The 22,128-nt window shown below is 32.5% G+C and overlaps 1 long non-coding RNA gene across 1 annotated transcript; it reads right to left on the bottom strand.

Annotated features, from left to right (window-relative positions):
- Positions 1-3,210: 3,210 nt before the first annotated feature.
- Positions 3,211-9,712, bottom strand: LOC127723486 (uncharacterized). Its single transcript, XR_007992098.1, has 3 exons — positions 9,307-9,712; positions 5,172-5,263; positions 3,211-3,428 (listed from the first exon to the last, which is right to left on the bottom strand). It is a non-coding gene; the product is annotated as an uncharacterized LOC127723486 (long non-coding RNA).
- Positions 9,713-22,128: the final 12,416 nt, after the last annotated feature.

Raw genomic sequence — 22,128 nt, 5'->3', positions numbered from 1 at the left:
TATTTTACTGGAAAAGTGCTGTGCCTAGTTTTTAATAGAAGTGTTGTAAATAAAAAACAATAAAACGTGGAGAATTTTTTCGATTTATTGACTTTTTGGCACTTCGGGTTGTGAAATATCTTTTACACGAACGCTATATAACTAGGCACAGCACTTTTTGAAAAATTTGAAATGTGGCCTTTCTACCAATACCAGAATCAAGTGGGTTGGTATAGCTCTTGCACCTGCCCTTTTCAATTAATTTAGCATGAAGTAGCATTATCGCCTTGAAATGCGAGAGAAAAACGTTTGAATGACCCTTGAGTAGTCGGATCGGCTGACGGAAAAACTCAGTGTATTTGTTGTACTCACCGTGAAGCGTTTCATATAATAATAACGTCATGTTGGAGCGAATAAACAAATATTCTCTTATTGCTTGCTTAATTTATTAAAGCTTCCTATTCCGTATTGGTTTTTTTCAGGGAATTTTCATCGTGACAGGCTGGACTTTCATAAAATAGAATATTTACATCTTCTTGCATTCCGCTTCTTGTGTATATCACCGCAAATGGCTGAAATGGCAGAGGCGGATTCATGTGGGCTCTGATCCCTTGTGTATCAACCAATTTATGGTTAATGTATACACTTCTTATATGTCCATAACTTCGATTAGTGTTGGGACACGCAGCCCCCCCCCCCCCCCTTTTTTTGTCAAAATCCGGAATCCGCATCTGGGTTCATAGTGCAGTTCTCATTTTTGCAAATGCAAGTTCATTGTATAATTAATAGTATACTATAAAGTCTCTTCTAGTGCTTGCATATTGGGAACCGTTAAAATTTTAATGAAAAAAGTTGCATTTTCATACAGAACTTTATACCAAAATTCGTGATTTTTTTTGTTTGCTCTTTGTCATTGACAATGTTTAAATCATAAATATTAACTCCTACCTGCATATAAATATTCATATTTTACTAGTTGAATATCTCCTGTATCTCAAGTGTGACTGGTATCAATTTGTAAATCATGATTGGGAGGTCTTTTTGAATTTTATTCTGGTGGGGTAGGGTAATTTTTTTGCCTATGAATGAATATGAATTTTCACCAGTTACCAGGCCAGTATTTTGTATGGCTTGCTTTTTTTTATACAAAAAAGCTACGGCATTGAGTACCCCATACTTCAAAAAAATGTACCTTGAGCTCTCATTATTTATGCTTACACTATATCATAAAGCGATAACCAGTTCGACAAATATCGGATGCATATATATACACGACTAATTTTAATCGCATCTGTATAAAAAACCCACTTCCAATTAGTTTCAGATACATGTACATGTACCTATGATTCAATCAACAACCTTGTCATATATATTATCTCAATTTCTCAACCTTATAGTTTACATTTAATTTTATACTATCAAGTTGGAAATAGTGACCTATTTTTTTATGCTGCTCATTTCATATTAAATCCCTGCCTAACAGTGTTCACCAATACAAATGGACAGCCAAAAGTGCTTACATGACATTCAGAACAATCAATCAATTGTTTTTTCATTATCAAGTGCCATAATATTTTAAGGTTCATCTCAAACATGTCAAAATCAGAAAACTTATTTCCCATCACCTGCTGAGATTGGAGGCAACTGAACATGCTGAATGGTATTTCTTTTCTGTCAGAATAAAAGAAATTCTATGTACCATATATAATATAAATACACAGAAATGACTAACTCAATCACAATTAATACATATATACACAATCCAAAAGTTTCAGGAAGTGTCAGGTGAATTAATCATGACATAGCGGACAGGACAAACTAGTCAGCATGGAAATTAAAATGATGTGTAAATGCTTATAAAACTACTGCCTACAAATATCATTGACAAGGGTACAATCAGTGGTTGATATTTACCTGAACCAATCACAAGAGTAAAAAAATTACTTAATTGTAAATCAAAACTTCATTGGCAATTATACCAGATCATCTTTTTTTATATCAAATTCTAGCTGTAATACAAAAATATGTGTGCAATTTCAAACTGAGAACAAAGCAATTTCTGTCTGTTTTGGGGATGCTGTCTCATTGCCATACATGTATACCCAACATCTTTTGCTAAACATGGTAGATATAAGAATCTCTAAAACTGTGAAAATATTCCATCACAAGTTTCCAAGTTTATATATCCTTCAAAAAGAGTCAGAATTTTTTGAGTAAATTTATTCCCAAGATAATTTTAATTATTGAACAATGTAAGGACAATTAAAAATGCGAGATTAATTATTGCAGTTTCAGAAAATCCTGGATACAAATAATACCATCATTTAAATAAATTTATATTTTTTTTTGCCAAACGTATATAATTGTATAACCTATTTTAATTTAGACAAGAAATGAAAAAAAATTCTGATTTCTAAGTATAGACAAATATATAAGTAAAGATAATATTTTTGTTCAAACATTCTGTGGCTGTTACAGAGGTCTTGTTCAGTATTGAAGGCCAACATCAATATGACTAAGTCAATTTAAGATGAACAACAACTGCAATTAAAACACTTTTTTATGCTTCTGAACTTTTTGTATACCTTTATTCTGTGTTAACTGTTATGAAATGAAATGAAATTGAAATATAAATCATGATATAATATGATCTTCTTGTTCTCTGGTCATGCTGGTGGACAATATATAATATGACTATTTGTTCTCTGATGAAGAGTTGTTAATTTATTGGCAATCATATGTCATATTCTTAGTTTTATAATTACATGTAACTCCATTAGTGGTGCATCAGTGAATTGTATGCCTACATGTATATGATAGTATATCTCATGTATATCTAGGTAAGATTAATGTTTAAATCAATTGCTATTTTTTCCCTGTAATTGCCATAAAAATAACAAAACACTCATATAAGTCTTATAAATGAATATCTCCTTCTTTACAGTTCAACTGAATATCATATGTCTATTTTTAGATCTCTCACTTGGTCAGATACAAATGTATTGCAGATTTTTCAAATATTTCATGAAAGAAACGACAAATTACATCCATGAAATATAATTTTGTTAAATGAAATCCTTTTTTGAAACTCCAATTGTAAGAAAATTCACAAATCTCCAAACTGTCCGTATTTAGAATTCATTTTAACTGAGGTAAAAGCTCTTTAAGATGGTAAACATCAACTTCAGTGATACATGATGATGAAAAAGAAGCTAAATTGTCTGCTTAATTTTCCTCTGTCTCTCAGCATCAAAACACTAAATTCCAATTCATTTGGTCTTGAAACGGTCAATGCTTCTGCTTAGTACATATATGTACATTATATAGAATTGCTGTCTTTTTTCTACTTTTCATGGACATATTTGGTGGCTTTCTAAACAAATTTTAATCAGATCTGCTGTAATGGCCATGATGAGTTATAAGGAACTTTCTACTGCAGGTCATCATCCCTGAAATATGAAAAAGCAAATATAATATATTAAATGAAATTTTCAACATGTGAAAAGTAATCAACAGTTAGTGCAAACATGTTTCTTCAAGAAGTTACTGTTAAAATGCTAACAAAATAATTTCCTTGTCCTTATTTAATAATAAAATTGAGAATGGAAATGGGGAATGTGTCAAAGAGACAACAACCCAACCATAGAGCAGACAACAGCCGAAGGCCACCAATGGGTCTTCAATGCAGCGAGAAACTCCTGCACCCGGAGGCGTCCTTCAGCTGGCCCCTAAACAAATATGTATACTAGTTCAGTGATAATGGACGTCATACTAAACTCCAAATTATACACAAGAAACTAAAATTAAAAATGATACAAGACTAACAAAGGCCAGAGGCTCCTGACTTGGGACAGGCGCAAAAAATGCGGCGTGGTTAAACATGTTTTTTGAGATCTCAACCCTCCCCCTATACCTCTAGCCAATGTAAAAAAAACAAACGTACAACAATAATGTCTTCATTCATCATTTGAACAAGGATTTAATTTTCCACACACATTTTAATAAGGTGCACTACATGTACTTTTATAAAGCTTTAAAGTTAAATGAAAAATAAACTTTTATCACAGAGATATGTCTCGCCTTTTTGTAATTTTGATAATGCAAATGTTGAAATTAAAATAGCAATACCTTAACATGTAAGTTATGCAAATATTCAAAGTCGATGAACCATGACTGAAGGTACATGGCTAAACAATCTCCATAGAATGAGATGTGCCAATGCTAATACAACTGCATACCAAATATCATTGACCTACCACCATGAACTAGACCTAATCACAAACTAATACATTGTTGTCGCCGCCGTCGCCAGCATACCTATGTCTCGCTTTTTGACTCCGTCAAGGCGAGACAAAAACCCAGATGTGCCTATAAGATGTATTATGTAATAAATATTTAAATTGATGTATTTATGTTAATTTACTTTGTTTTGTATCTCCTTTTAAGACAGGAATACTTCAATATCAATATCAGTAATCCACAGCTAAAAACAATTTGCTAGCAAGTTCAGTATATTATTGTATTAATATCTGTCATGTCTGTGTAAATAAATTTTATTGCTGGTACAGATACTTCATTAACATTGATTAAATTAAGAAATTATCATGATTATTGGGTACATTTATTTTTGCAATTTTTGAAGAATGGACAAAAATGTGAGATTTATAATTGCGATTTCAGAAAAATCTGCATACTTGTACAGTTATATGTATAGATTTCGGAATGTGAGTTCCTTTTATTGCGATATTCAAAGTTGCCTCATAAAAACATTGCAATAATTTCTGAGTTTACATCATACAATATTCTTACAATGTACATGATGTAAGAACAGAAATTTATTTGCACAAATTATAAAACAGGAAGAAAAGCCAGGCTCGCTAACATGTTTAACCCATCCACATTCTGTATGTACAATGTATGTTCCTGGAATTCAGTGGTTGTCGTTTGTTGCTGTGTTACATATTTCTTTTTCATTCATTTTTGATTACATCAATTAGACCATTAATTTTCTCCTTTGAAATGTTTTACATTTGTGATTGGGGCCTTTAGTAGCCAAATATGCAGAATGGGCTTTACTCATTGTAGAAGGCCATTCAAAGACCCATAGTTGTTAAGGTCTGTGTCATTTGGACTCTTGGGGAGAGTTGTCTCATTGTACAATAGTTAGCTGATATCAGGATAAAACAATTTACCTGTCTATAATAATAAAGCTCTCCAAATCAAACCATTACTTTATTTCATCAAAGCTGGAATGGCATACTGTATCTTGTAATTGACAGGGGAGCTAAAAAAAATAAGAGAAAGTAATTATTTAATTACATATAGGTACTTTTTTTAAAATAAGGAGCATAAACATATATATAATGATTCATATAATTTTTAAAATAAAGAAATTACGTCTGCCACACAACCCTAATTTGATATCAGGATTTCCTCCATAGATATATAAATGCCTATTTTTACTTGGATTTCTAGAATTGCTGCATCCTATGCTAAATAAAGAGCTGTGCTAAAAAAAAGCCAGCCCCCCCCCCCCCCAAAAAAAAAATATAAAACAAAAAAATGAATCTGTGAGCTACTAATATACCCCCATACCCTTAAAGTAAAAGGTTGTTGAGTGATGAATCTGAAAAAGCATCACACGGTATAGATGACACATATAAACCCTGAAACCAAATTTTAGAAATCCTTGTAATGTTCCTGAGAAAGATGCAAAGAAAAATATTCATGGGACGGACGGACTGACTGACTTGAGGATGTACAGACAGAAGTAAAACAGTATACCCACCCCCACTTTTTTAAAGACTAAAAGTGGGGGTTTTAAAAATTAAAAATAAAAAACTTGCGCACAGTGGCACAATTCATGAATAATTCTTATGAATCAAATCCCATAACTGGAATAAGTAAAATTTAAAATATATTAAAAATCGTAAGGGAGCTTACGTTACATTTCAGCAAGTTTCATGAACAATGATGAAAATGTGTTTAAGCGTTTTTGAGACATTGTCCAAAAAACGCGATAATTTCGACCCGTTAATATGAATAAAGTCCCTATACTACAAAACCAGGTATCAAAAATATCTAATAGAAATGGAAAGGAAACTTATGTCAATAAATTTAAACAATTCACCAAAGTTTCAGGAAGATTGGTGAAAGCTGTTTTGAGTTATCATCTGAATGATTCATCAGCAAGGCATTGCTCCAAATAAAAATATATTTTTTTCAAATATGTGTGATAGCTGTTATTTAATTTATGATTATCAATTTTTGTTTAATTTGTGTTCATGGTGTCTGGTTCATTTTAACCGTTACGCTAGTTGGTGCATAACACTTGTACATGTCGTTATTTTTTTTTCTCAGCGGTTGGTGGGAGACTTACTTTCAGAGCAATAAGAATATGAGACCCCCCTTAATCTATGGGTTCCTACAGAGCTGTGGCCTTTTCCTTTTATAAATTGATTATGTGATTTGCGTACATTAGTGATTCCACAAACTGGTCTGTTGTCACAGAATAAACAACTTTTTTACAAATGGGGCTTTTTTCTGCCTCTCTGACTAGTGCTCTCCCAAAGAAAATTTTATAAATGGGTCCTTTCTGTTTACCAGGGATATATCTTCGAGTAATGGATTTAATTCCTGCCAACAGGGATACAGTTCAGATATTTTATGTAATACTCTATTTTTAGAACGATGATGCATGCAGTGTTCTATTCAATATAAATACTGTTTTACTTATATATATATATGTAGGACTCTAAAGTGAGATGGGGACGCTGAAATGCGATGGTCACGCAAAAGTGAGATGGTTTGATACGCTAAAGTGCGATAGTCTGTGCTATTTAATGGAACACGCTAAAGTCTGATGCCGCGATACGATAAAGTGCGTTTGTTCGCGAAAGTATAAACGTTTGCAACGTTAAATCGTATTATGACGCTACAAGCCGTTTGTACAAACAAACGCTGTGTCTGCGGGGAAAAAAATGATTCTGTCAGTATACTGGAAAAAAAAAACTTTTCATAAACAAAGACTGAAACTGACATAAAAGAGAGAGAAAATGGCAAAATACACCAAGTGTCAAAGTATTTATGTCATTTACTGGAAAAGCATATAGCTCTTCAACTGTTTTGGTACTTATACATCCTCGGATTTCAAATGTTTGGCTTTGAGCGTTCCTGATGAAGGTAAATCCAGAAAAGCACATCGGACGCATGAAATTATTAAACGTTTTGTTTTCAATTATTTTACTTGCGTGAAATAAAAGCTACTTTTTAACTTTCTAATTGAATTATTTTGTAAAAACAATTTTTTAAAATATGGTTCGTCATGCCTGTAAAAGAGATGGATACTCGTCAACAAGACAGTAACATAATGACCAGAGGTGTAGTATCATAACATGATTGCCAATGCGACAATTAAGTCGCTATCCAATGCTAACTCATTAATGTAATTAACTATAGAATACCGTATGGCTAACCCCGCAGATAGTATTCTATAACGACCAAAGAGTATCAAAACGACCAGTGTATAACAATTCAAACGAGAAAGATAACGGACTGATTAATATACAAAATAAACAATAAACAAAAAAACAGATAAGAAGATGTGGTGTAATTGTCAACGAACAAATATCCACCAAAGACCAAATATCGTTGATGTATGCACCTAATAACGTTATGACCTTCAATGTGGAGCCTTGGCTTACGTCGCATAGAAAGCTATACAGGTTCACGAAATGACTTGTGTAAAACATTTCAAAAGAGAATAACAACGACATGATTTAGAAACAATACAATAAACGAAAAACTAATATGAACACAGCAAAAAACAAAAACCATCGCCTGAATCCCATTCCCGTTACACCATCGCACTTTAGCGTGTCATCTGATCGCACTTTAGCGTAGATCATTGCACTTTAGCGTGACCATCACACTTTAGTCATACATATATATAAAAGATTATGTCAAAGTGGGCAGTCTTGATGAGCAAACTACATATTAATTAGTAATAATATAATTGTGTCATGAAAAGCTTCAATTTTTTGCTGCGATTCCTTCCTAATAATGACGGTCATAGGAACACGAGGAAGGCGTCCCAGTTAATCATTAACAAAGCCTTTCAAGAAATTATAATATTATTTTGACTATGTATTAAAAATTGTTCTATTTAGCCAGCAATTTAAGTACATTAACTTGCAATTGGTTATATATATATTTCTGACTTGGTAATGATTTAAAAAATACTGGTTCACTGTTCACAGATAATAAGATAATTTATTCAAGGTGCACAGGCTTTTTCCAGAGAAAGACGCACTGTCCAGGATATTTCCAAATAATTACCCAGATACTCAGCCTTCTGCAGTCATTTTTAATGGACATAAAGATGTAATCATGTTGCTGTCACCTTTTAACTTCCTTAAAAGCTTAAGTTGCATCCGATTTCAAAAAATTATTATTTATAGTACATTTAAATTTGAAGTTCTTTATCACATACATTTTTTTTTGTACATGAATTATAAATATTCAATAGAATTGCAAAACTTTTTTGACAAGCATGAGAAATAAATTGTACGACAGGAAACATGGAAATAAATAAGGGGAAACATGTAGCACGCACATCGAACAAAACACTAGATACATGTATTAAGAGGTCAAACGTCAAAACAAGAAAACAAGTGAAATAAAATATAAACACTGGGTAAATAGAAATCATTGCATAAAATAAACCCTTTACCGCCCTTTTAAATTCAAAGTTGATTAATACCAACAGCACTAAGCAGAAAATAATATAGTATGGACTTCACACTGATTAAATGGTGGGAGTAGAAGTTGGAAAGAGGGGGGGGGGGAGGTAGTCCAAATAATTATGTCTTGCAAGGCTTCCTTTTGAGCAAGTTTGTGTGCCCAGTGTTACAAATTAAGAGCTCCATGCTTTGAACGTATGGGTCATGGCTCCAGCAATGTGGGTGCCGGAGAGAGGGGAACGGTGGAACGCCCGCCCCCCCCCCCTTTTCCCCGAATGGCTAAACGAAAATTAGAAACTAATTTCAGGGTAAATGTTGAGAATGGGCTCTCGGTATAATGGAGGGATCTCGTTTCATTCGATAATCTGTTCATTTATTGACGGGATTCGATAAATTATTCAAATTTCAGATATTTGTTGCAGTCTAGTTTCGTTTTGACCACCATGACCACGTGTATATCATGCTTGCCAACACTAAACTCGTTTTTATCTATAAGTATACAGTTTTTTGATTTCTGAAGCGAATGATTAACAAAACAAGCAAAGTATGTTTCATAAATAATACATATTTGGAGGCTCACACTTACTTTTCTGGTTAGATTTTCACATAGAAGTGAAAATAATTTTCGCTGCAAGGTTCTTTCCATTCTGCAAACTACAAACATCTATTTGACGGCGATCGTCTACTGATTGGTTAATCTGCAAAAGGAGGCGGGGTCCACAAGCCGACAATCTCGTCAACAAAAACAGCTATTGCAACTGTTTGCCATAATAATTAAAGCACAAACATACAATATTCGTGTTTCGATAAACAAATTACATCATACGGATACCCGTTTTTAGTTAACAGGCATGTATGTAATTTGATTTCATACAGTTTCATCGATAGACGCAGCTTACGGAATCTTCGCCATTAATGAATATATGAATACATAATGAGGTCCTTACGGGGTTATCTGCCCCTGACAAAATCTTATCGAAATTGCCTTAACATCGCTGCGTTTCAGGTCTGGCGTTTTTACAAATTTACCGGCATGACATGCCATTTTGTAGAACCTTGTTGGCTAATTCTAATTCAAAAAAATACGGACATTTTTATTCTAATATTCACGATATCCCATACGAGCCCCCAATTTCTGTCAGGGCCAGAAATCACCTTTAAATTATAGCCAACAAAAGACACGTATCAATAATAAAATTTAACATTTTTTTTATACAATTTTACAAAAAATATTATATAAATAGAAATGTCAACTTAACTGTTAAATATAAGTCCGATGCTTTGTCTTTTTTTATCCAGAATTCTTTTTTTAGCTATAATGGAATATGTCCAATAAGTTAAGAATCTAGTATGATATAGTTAACGTACACAAAACGTGTTAATCCAACAACTCCAGTGAATCCAAGTATAGGAATGTCTGATCTGTCCAATTTCGGTTGCGGTATATATAGTTATCACGGAAACCTCTAAAAAAAACTGTAGAACGGAAACTTCTAGAATACGGTAGAAGTTAAAATTACACATCGTAGACTATGATCATTCGGGATTTATTATGTAAGTCAAATAGAAAGGTATAATCATTCCATCAGTATCTACATGTATGACTGATCTAGTGATTTCTAAACTGCACATTTATAACATTATTTTGTTAAGAACTATTTAGCAACACAAAGCAAATTAGGCCAAGGTAAATAAATATAATGATTACAATATCATAACAACACGAATTTATGCCATTAAATTGGGACCGTTAATATTATAACTGCCACTGGTTCGACACCTCTTCTGATGTACTGTTATCCCTCAAGGGTGCAATTAGCCCTGTAGCAAGTAGTTTGTTCAAGTATAAAAATACGGATATGGTGTCATTAGAATTTGCTTTTATAACATTTAGAAATCAATTTGAATTAGGAAACGTATCATGCAAAGCTCCGATTTCTTGTCCAGTTTTACTTTTGGTTCATTATCAGCTTTATCAATTCTTCCCTGTTTATTTTAGGTTCTGAATTTGTATATATTTTGGCTTTGAGCATTACGGAAGGGATATTATAAGTGAGGAGACATATAACAATGGATAATCCAAACTCATAATAGAAAATCAAAGGATATGGGGTATCCATCCGTGACACAAATTCAATCCATGCACACAAAAAAAACACACATACAGCAAAAGAACAACGTTTTTTTATTGTTGTTCTTCATCTTAAAGTCACAATAAATCGTAAGTCGAAAACAAAACTGACAATGTTATGTTGATAGATGAAAAAAAAGATAAACAAAAAACGATTTACAAACACAATATAGAAAACTTGTGACTGAGCGGCACGAAACCAACTAAAACTTTGTGTAATTTCAGTACCTCCGAAAGGGTATGCAAATCCTGTTTCACATGTGTCATCCGTCGTGTTCTCATTTAAGTACAAATCCTGTGATAAGTCTAATTTGGTATATCGCATTCGAGGAAAAGAGGACGGGTTTGTGGTTCAGATAATTCAAACATATCCGTCGTCATCTGTGAAAATTATGTAATTTCCGAAATCCCGATCTGGTGCCGAAAAATGATTACCTTAATGTTATTTGACAAATGCGTGACAAGTTGCAAAGAAGAAAAAAAGGGTATGGTTGAATACAATATAAGACAAAAGGTGTAACTTGTTATCATACAAAAATATGTAATAAAATATCGTTTTTTCAGGCCTAAAAAGTCTACTATTTTCCTCGTACGATATTTAAATCCATAGAAGTACATCTGTCTCTCTTACATTTTAGCCATTCGAGCATTTACAGTTCAAAACTCAAATGCTTTCGAAAATGTACCTAAAAGATATACAGTTGTATTTGACCTTGTTTTAACAAACCAAGGGAGAAGGTACGATTCCCATTCTGGTATATTTACTGCGGATATTTCGGGATTGTATCTATTTCTTTTCAACATAAGAGTTCGATATTACAACAAATTGTGTTATAGTGAATTTGTAAGAAACAACAATAAAGTGGTAGTAACAATGTCTATGTCAGGCACCAAGCTCCATCAACACAGCAGTGAAAGTAATTTCGGAATCATTCAGTTAGATACCGGTGACAAAGTATGGGTAAGGTCTTCGCCTTTGACATAGACATGACAAACTTGTAGGGTTGATGATGGATCATGTTTTGGAGGATTGCTGCTGAATTCTTTATGACTTTTGATAACATCAATTAGAAATTCCTGATTTTATTTATATGATTGCTACATTTTCTTATTTTCTTCTAAATATCAAGTTTCGTACTGGTTAAATATGCATATAGTACCATACAATTAACAAGATAATGCAATGCATTGTACAACTCTATTGGGATTACTGCTTTCTTTTATTTTACTATTAATTCAACACCTGTCAATTTTGAGTAACACATCCTTTTATAATCATTTTCAAAGAAACCTTAATTTCTTAAACTTGGTGATCAAAGAATGACATGATTTATAACTAAGATATATATAACTAAAGTTTACATGTATTCTCAATAAACAAATGTTGTTTAAGAGCCAGAACATAATCAAATAAAGGCATATCGATTCTGATATTAATCATTAAAAAAGGACTAATATAACTCAACTGCTTGATAGCCAGTTCAGTAGTACACATTTTAATTATCGTTATCACCTATAGGGAATGACAACTGACGAGAGTTCCTGTTAAGGGGTTAAGAATTTCTTCAGTTTCTGTGCATTTTATCATTGACATGTTTAGAATATATATAGACGCATTGTATTCAAAATATTTGACAGCAGGTATAATGACGAGACTGTTGTGATATGGATTTATTGAAAAAAGATAGTTACCTTCGCTGAAGATCCAGTTCATTGTATCAGTTTTGTTTTAAATAATGCATTATTCAAGTATATCCGCATTTTTATCCGTCGGACCACCTAAGACAACCTTCGGGTTTCGATGGTGTCTGTACATGTGTTACTCTGTCTGAGATTTTTTTAAGTAACATTTTGTAGAATATTCATTAATAAATGAATTTTGATAATAACAGCTCGTCAAGGACTAAACAATAAATTATTATGAAATTTTCAGTTTTTCAGTCATTTTTCAGACTAATCTCTTTCGGAAAATGCAGAACTGATCATAAAACTTGCTTGTAGTCAATTATGATCTGTTTAGTAGATGTTTAGACTGTCTGTTTATGGAAATTTACTTAATAGAAATAACAAATCACTGAATTTATCAAAGCTATTGACCAGTTATGGGCTGACAGCAAAACAAATATCTAAACATTACGAATTTGCAACACGAAAATATCCGAAAAAGACTTCACGTTTCAGGGTCAGTGTTTTTAGATGATATTCAGATCAAAATGGCCGTTCAAGGCAAAAATAAGATTTATGCTGGTTGTTTGTAAATTATAGGTTTTCAGTTGGAACATGACATTGTCTGTTTTCGTCGACTTTTAATTTTTTATTTCATTTTGGTGACGTCTACGGGTTTTTACTGCTCAACACACTTGTTATAAGAAACTACTAATGAATGTAAGTCTTAAAATTGCACTAACTAGCTTAGTAAACAATGACTAGTCTTACGCCTTGTGTTTACTCCTCGTCAAACATGTACATGTCCAAAACGAAATCTCAGGATATGATTTTGTCGTATTACAAGTGTGTCTACGAAGGTTGCGATTAAATTATTTCGTCAATACTTATGGTCTGTGTAATTGATGTCTAGATACATCGTTCTATTAACTATTTCCTGCAAAAATATGCAATTTTTTGTTATCATATCACTATAATGTTCCAGTCTTGACTCTTCTCTATATTATTTCACACGAATGTTTTCAATTTTGATTTACAAAATCTTCTGTTTATACCAATCTTATACTCTTCTATTGCAACATGTTCATTTATAAACTTTACGCATAAAAGGGCAACAATAATTTGAGGAAGGGTACATGTTTCAGATCAAAGGGGACATATAACACCTAATAACAGTACGCGTTAAGACATGTCTCATAAAAAGATACAATATTCAAATTCGCAAAGAAGCATGAAATTTAACATTATTAACGTACTGGCTGCAATTGAATTTAACTCGCTACAACGAAACCGCCTATATGGTCAATATTTGTTAGCTGCACGTAATAGGTAAATTAACGATAGTCAAAAATGGTGTGTGTTAGTGTATACTTTAGACTTTTATTTCTTGATGTTAAAGCAGTCTAACAAAATATTAAAAGTTTTACACCTAAAACCTCAAAGACAAAATTAAAAAATTAAGCGATATACAAACGAAAAACAATCAATACTTAGACAAATAAAAATACACGACAGGACACTCAACAGTAAACTTGAAACATGGGAAGTTTCCATAAAGCAATCCCATCCCATTTCCCTTATGTTACCTACCGAGTAAGACTTATCATCGGGCTTGTACTTATATAAGCAACACGACGGGTGTAACATGTGGAGTAGGATTAGCTTACCCTTTCGGAGCACGTGATATGATCCCCAGTTTTTGGTGGTGTTAGTGTTGCTCAGTCTTGTATATTTTGTTTTCTGGTGTACTTTTTTTTCGCCATGACGTTCTTAGTTATTTTCGATTGATGAGTTTGAATTCCCTTTGGTATCTTTCAACTCTCTTCTTCAGAAGGATTATCAATTCCTCCTCTCTGATAGTAATATCCGTCGTGAAGTTGTGTTTAAATACCAAAAAGATAACTCAGCGACAAGAACTCAAATCATAGTATGATGACTTTGACTAAACCTTAGGCTCTAAACACAATCACCATACATGAAGAATAATGTCTAAATGTAAAGTAGGAAGAGAGAAAGGTTGCAATTAATTAAGAATTAATTTAAATGGAGATAGACCAACACCGAGTAAACCACGACACGACAGATAACAATAAAGTAATGAAAAATACAACATTGAAAGCTATATCAACTGGAACTTAATTGGACACCTAAAATAAGACTCAAGTAATTTTGAATGGGAAACAGCTTTTGATCAACTAATGGTATGTTAATTAGTGACATTCCGTAAGGTTACACACAACAGAAACACATTGCGGATATTAGAAAATGGAATTACCTTTTTTGTCATCCATTTATTCGATTGAGAATGCTTGTTAACGTATCGATGAAAATAAAAGCAAAACAATATGGTCAGATTTTCTGGTGTGTAGCTAAGTTCCAAATATAATTAACAAGCCTGGTCATATGCGTCATAGTTTGTTCTATTAATTTGCATACTTGGATCTGAAACGTCATATTCTGAATAAGCTTTCATATTTGAAAAAGAATGATCATACATATTATCCATAACTTCTTCAGTAGAACTTGTAGCAGTATCATAGGTGGGATCATTGCGATTTCTAACTCCTGCATTGCTATCGTAGGTATTTTCACCAACGTTTAGTTTTCGTCCATCCACGTTATGTAAATGATCATATTCTCCATTTTCACTCTCTGTATAAGTATCCTCCATACGTTTGACCTTCTGTACTTGTGTATATGAATCGTTTGTTTTGTTGTTTTTCTCAGTAACTTGATTTACCAAACCATAACTTTGATTGACTTGTTGTGTCTGTAGTCCAAGATTGGTTTTGTCATCATACACTGATTTTGTAAAAGTTACAGTTGTCGTATTCGTTGAATTATTACTTTTAAAAAGTCCAATTCGTCTGCAAAAATAAAACCAACATTATTCTGGTAAATTTTTTAAAACATGCTTTTACGATTGTCTCATATATGTGTACAATTTATTGTTATAGTTCATGACTATACACTGTCTATTTTGATATAATTTATCGGAAAAACATGACAACCAAGTTCTGCATTTTAAAGACAAAAAAATAGAATTTGACTAAACTGTGTTGACGAAGAGCTTCTTTTACTATTCTGTCAGGCATGTGTTTTCAATTTGATAAAGTATTTACAAGGATTTGTAAATGCAAATATAGAAAGCCACACAAAACCAAATCGAAACAGTACCCCATGTCAATTTACGGAATATTTATTTGCGCCTTTGCATTTGATGTATGAATCTATCTACCGTAGATAAAAACATGGATTAATAAGGTACATATAAATGACTTAGTATTTTTTCACATCATTTTGTGTCGCTAAATTGCTCCACAAAGGGTAATTGCAAATATCTGTGTATTTATATCGTTTATATTTACCTGATTTTGCAGCCAACAACGGAAACAACAATCAGTAAAACAATGAAAGCACCTACAGATCCACCTATAAGTGCCCCTAAAATATAAAATAGTAATGATATATAATATAGGTACACATACAATGCATAATACAGATACCATTGTGGAGGACATGTTATGTTTTATAGTGAAATTTTAGACCAAATTTATTGGAAACCATATACAAAAACTATTAAATAAAAACCGTTTGTAAACAATGAAACCAAACCAAAACTATTCTAATGATGGTTTTTTTAAAGAGAGAAATGTGCCTTCACTCACGATGAAACGAAACCAATGTGTATGCATAGTAGAGATTTCCAATAAAATGACATACGTACGTAACTCGGCGTACGGACATAATGGGATTGGTTATTGCCAACCTTTGAATTTGATTAAATACGTTGCTCTAGTTCAAACAAAGTATTCCAAGACTTTCAAAATCACACACTGGAATTTTCGTCCGTATAGAATAATTTTATCATGACAAAAAATGATAGAAATGTAGCATTTTTGTTTATCACGTGGTTTTCTAGATTCCCGCCTTTATTTTCACTGACGTAAGATCACGTATAAACACACGTATCCCATACCTATCATACGTACGATTTGAGTTATCTTTCAAGATTTTGAATATGGCAATTTTTTTCAATATACTTTGCAGGTGAACTCCCAATCATATTTTTTTTCTCTCATTCTTTATAGTTTATTTTTAGAAGGATATTTTTCTGACAATATCAGAAATATCGAAACAAAAGTTTGTCAGAATTTGACTCTTTATAAAAGTTGAAAATTTAGATAAAACAATCACATCCGTTTCATTTCTTAACAAAAGCATTTTTCATTTATTATAAAATGTATTGATAAAAAAAATCCCTGTATATGCTGGTTTATTTTAGAATAAAGGTGTGTTCGATTAGGAATTGTTCTGTACTACTTTGTTTAACGGGAATGCTATCGAAGTCCAAATACAAAAGACATTTCCAGGCATTTTTTTATGTATCCCTTGACGTAAATTAACCTTTAGTATTTTATTCATTTTATTGATTAGCAATTAAAAGGGGGGTCACCGAATTCATTGTACTGAATAAATCATTAAAGAAAGTATGTAGGTAAGTAACATTGATCAACATAATATAATAAGATATCGTTGCCAGATGCTGATCCAGGATTTTAAAAGGGGAGGGGTATAGGCAAGAAAAAAAAATCTGGCCTCTATTTTGACAAAAAAAAATAATCTGGCATATTCAGTTGCTAAAAAAAATATTCTGGCTTCATCTTTAGCAAGTATGACATGTATGATGTTTAAAAAAATATTCTTGCCCGGTTTGCATGATAAAAAAAAATCAGGCTTGTTATAAAAACCCAGCCTCCCCCCCCCCCCCTCACCCCCCTCAGAAAGTCAAATGGTCCATGCCTTAGGACGAGAAGATGAATATGGACCAGATTTTGTATTATACCGCAGGAAGACATGTCATCCGACCCGGGCACATTACTTTGACCCCGACCGACCAATCTTTGCTCTAAATCATAAATGTTGCGTGCTTGGCAGGTAGGCAGCCAATCTTCGATTTGAAACGGAAGAGGATTGAGCCCAAGACTTCCCACACTCGAGCAGTGATGTAGCTTTGATTGACTCAATAAGGCAACGGCCTCACCAAATGTTTGATCATTAAAAAGAGAGATAAAGAGAACTATATACCATGTAGGTCATAGTATATAATATACTGAGTGACGACTGTTCAAAACGTTGACTGCTTTACTCTTTACTCACTCATTCCAGATTATTAACGTATTGAAAACTTTCTTTCATAAAATGAACAAGGTAGATCTATGGAAATATCTTGTTTAAGTAAAAAACAAAGTATACCTCGCATAAAACTGATTCAAACAAGAGGTCATAACTGTGAAACTGATATATGATGCTTGAATTTTTTTTTTTAAAACGAATTTGTTACTTTTGGTGGACAAAGTTTTCAACAAACACTTGACATTCCTACATTTTATGTAGTACTCTTCTACGTTGGAATATATCAGCAAGACTTCATAGTTCACCCAGTTATTATCATCCATATATTTTGACAAAATATAAACGTATAAAGTGAAAAGGACATAGTGGATCTTAAACTTAATATCCCAAATCTGTACAAAAGCATTATAGAGGAGGCCATACATATAATTCTGTCAATTATTTTTGTTTTGATCAGGACCTGGAAACTGAGAATTAAACTTTTAAACAGCAGTTTCATTGAAATATATTGATTTAATGCGCACTAGAAATGTTATTTCAAGATGAAATTGCACATATCTTGATTTTTCATAAACATGATCATTTTGCCAGTGTGTGACCTATCAAGTTTATGATCACCTACACCTATTTTCCGATTCGTATTTTCAATTAACGGTCCACTCCCTATTGTCATTGACGACTTTTAACCAATTCACAAGCGATGATTTGACTGCCAAGATTCAGATCATTTGCATCGCCAGAAATAAAATTCAAGTTACGCTACTGTCGATTGATTGATAGTTGGTTGCTTAACGTCCAGTGGCAAATATTTTATGCATAATTAACGTACAGAGAGCGTGGCATTCTCTCTACAAGATGCATCTGTTTTAACGTCCCAACTCTGACTAGACGGGACTGCGTACTTGTACATCCTGCACATTCAAACGGACTCCCCACTTTTGCAATGGTTAAACTGCCGATTAGAATAAGACCAATAGTGACCATATTTCTATTCACCCGATCACCTTCGAGGGGTTTTATACTGTCGAGGCGAGTGCGCGACAAAAGAGACAAATATGAATATGGAAGATACATATTCATTTACGTTATTGATTTAAACATTTGCAACAAGAACGTGTGGCCTTAAGACACCGTGCCCCTTCACATGATCATATTTCCATGTTCAGTGCACCACTTAATCCGGGTCAAACTCTAATTAGGTATATTTATTTAAAACGTTTTATATTTTGAAAAGAACGAAAGAACGGACGGATGCACAGACCAGTAAATATAATATCTCTTTGCTATCATAAGTTGATCATCATACTTCAAGCAAATATTCCGTTCATGTCCGTTTTTCATACGAATTTGTACAAGTTAAACGCCAAACATTTTTGAAAAATAATTTAAGAGCAATGCCGTTAAATTACGCAAACGTTTACAAGTACGGGCTCTTCTTATAATCCATGCATCATTATAATTAAAGACAAGATAAAAAAAAAATGAGTCAGTAAAGCGTAATCATATTTTTTCTTGAAGATGCGTCCTCATAAATTCCATTTGATAAAATTCTACGGAAAGGTGACAGAGTGCTATCAGAAAGATTCATCAGTGATCTGAATTTTACCTTTGGCAAAAGTATCTTGAAATAAAATATAGAAGTATGCAAAACAAAAAAAGAAGAAGAGGCAAGTCGTGTACACCTTTTTACTTTTCGGCGTGTTTGAAACTCTTGTTTAATCTTATAACTTTTAAATCAAAAATGAGAATATGATCTCGCTTCAGATTCCATTATTTTTATTTTTTCAAACTTCATTTTGAATTAGTAGCTTTAAGATTTTATCGTTTGGGAGATAAATATATGGGTCAAGTGAAATGACGAAGTAATGATCGGTGCATTTGATTACCGGTAACTGAACTAAATCCTCCCTTTAAAGGTTGTTGTCTAAGAAATCATCCCAAATTTAATAACAAAATATGTAAAGTATCAAAATAGTAGTGTGTGCTAATTTTTAAATGGCATCTATTCCAACAAAATATGTGTCTTCAACGAGCCAAAAATTCATGCAGTCTATGCTCCCCTCCGTCGTCCTTCACTGCAATAGGCCGAGATACGGTCAGATAGGTTGGTTATGTCGAATAATGTCATGTTATTGGAAATCTCTAATATAACAAATACATATCACCTTACATATAAACCTGCTGCATTTGTTTGCACCTGTTCAAAGTCAGGAACCTGTTGTACAGTGGTTGTCGTTTGTTGATGTGGTTCATAAGTGTTTCTAGTTTCTAGTTTCTTGTTTTTTATATAAATAAGATCGTTTGTTTTCCTGTTCGAATGGTTTTACACTAGTCATTGTAGGGCCCTTAATAGCTTGCTGTTAGGTGTGAGACAAGGCCCCGTATTAAGGGCCGTACTTTGACCTATAATTGTTTACTTTTTATACATTTTTACTTGGATGGAGAGTTGTCTTATTAGCACTCATACCACATCTTCTTATTTCTAACCATTAATGATGTTTAAAGCGAAAATAATTGGAAGTCTTACACATTATAATTCTTCAAAGAACTAAACCATGTAAAAACAAAACGTTAAAGATCCAATCACTAGCTTAAACATCAGAGCTGTAATTTGATTTTCAAATGAATTAAACACCTTATCACTTTTTAAAAAATCAGAAATCCCGACGTATTAGCAGCTCTTGTTCAACTTGTAGCATCTGTCGTGTTCCCAAAGTAAGTTATATAATACTTCGATATACTTATGCATATTTGGAATTGTATATAAAAAAAATATGGGGTAAGTATCAATGATCGAAGTAATAAACAAATTACGACTCTACACTGCGATTTTTATATCAAGCCTTTTTCTTTCCGCAATGAGGGAGTTGCTATATCATGATTTAAGATATAAATCGCTTGTCGTAGAACAGACAAGTTGCATTAAGTTAACAGACTTTTAGTTTGATGTATGAATTGTAAAAACCACTAGTTTTGTTATATGAGTGAGATTAAGAAAATTTAACAAACTGGCTGTACACTATCGGATGGAAAATTAGACTAAAACCATTTCAAAATTTGAAATCAAAAGACTTTTAATTTTTCGAAAGGTCAGCAGCATTACTTAAAAGTCTTCTAAATAAATTATATATGGAAAATAGTAAACGTCCAAAAAAAACAGTCACTATTCGAACATACTTATAAAATTAGCATGACGTATTTCGCAATAAAAATTTCTTCTTTTTTTTCAGAAAAAATAAAAGTTTCAAAAAATCTTTTGGAGTAAATTTTGATTACAAACAGCATATAATTCTTTTTGGCATGCGCAGATGTTAATAGCATACGTTATAAAAAAAAGAGATTTGGTATGATTGCCAAAGAACAACTATCTACTAGAGATCATATGACCCCTTGAAATATAAAACGTTATACAAATAAGTTACGCTGTTGCCTCCATCGTTTGTTTTGCATTCGTTACAGCCGAGATAAAAACTGAGGCAATCCCATAATTACTTTATCTCACAAAGCCGAGAATATAATCATATAATTTTTCTTTTTTAATCTGCATATTTTGTAATTTATTACACTTCTGTTAAAGAAGCATTAGCTACGAGATATAAAAAAAATGAAGTATGATTTTTTTTTGTTCTATCATTAATGAAAGTGAAATATTCAAATATTATTCCCTTTGAGAAGACAGTTTGGTTCAATTATGTCAAAATAAGATAAGAAACATCGCTGATGAATTATTCACTTTCAAGTGAATAAGTCAACCTCATTTAATTCGTGCTCATGTGTTCTTCAATTTAACCCCTTAGCCAGAGATGGGTTACGCATGAACGAGACTTGTTCAGTTATTAAAAGGAAAATAATGTCAACATTGAAAGTGAACCAAGGGTAAACCATTTGATTGACTGATTCGATCCTTAATAACGTATTCTTATATAAAACGATAATTTACATAGATTTTTAACCTATACTGTGAAAGTACTTGGGTATCAATTTTCGTGGATTGAGCAAAAGTTACACGTTCGTGGTTTCATAAATTCGTGGATTTTAGTTTTCTGAATAAAATTTAGGTAAAGATCCCATCTGAAACGAAGATTCTTGAAAATAATTATATTTTGTTCATTTTCACTCACATATTCGTCTTTCATTTCTGATAGCATTCATTAATTTTTTAATAAAATAATTGCTTTCAGAAACAAGCTGATTATTCATCTCTGAATACAAATTGTCTCATTGGAGGAAATTGCAAAGTAAACATTTTAATTGTTGCACACATGTAATCAAATGTGGTGACACTAATCAACCCGAGATCGAACAATCAACAGATTAACGATCATCAAAGGTATTAATTGGGCCATAAACATGTCATTTAGAGAACAAGGTTGCATAAGAAATGCTACAAATGTACTTTGAATTCATACTTATGAAATAAAAAAAAAGCCCAATATGTTATTATTATTTTTCAGTGAGAAATATGAGGAGATAAAA

Source organism: Mytilus californianus, unplaced genomic scaffold, assembly GCF_021869535.1.
Source record: "Mytilus californianus isolate M0D057914Y unplaced genomic scaffold, xbMytCali1.0.p SCAF_13, whole genome shotgun sequence".
NCBI classification, from domain to species: Eukaryota; Metazoa; Mollusca; class Bivalvia; order Mytilida; family Mytilidae; genus Mytilus; species Mytilus californianus.
The sequence above is the reverse complement of the archived record's forward strand: the minus strand, read 5'-3'. Positions and strand labels throughout refer to the sequence as shown.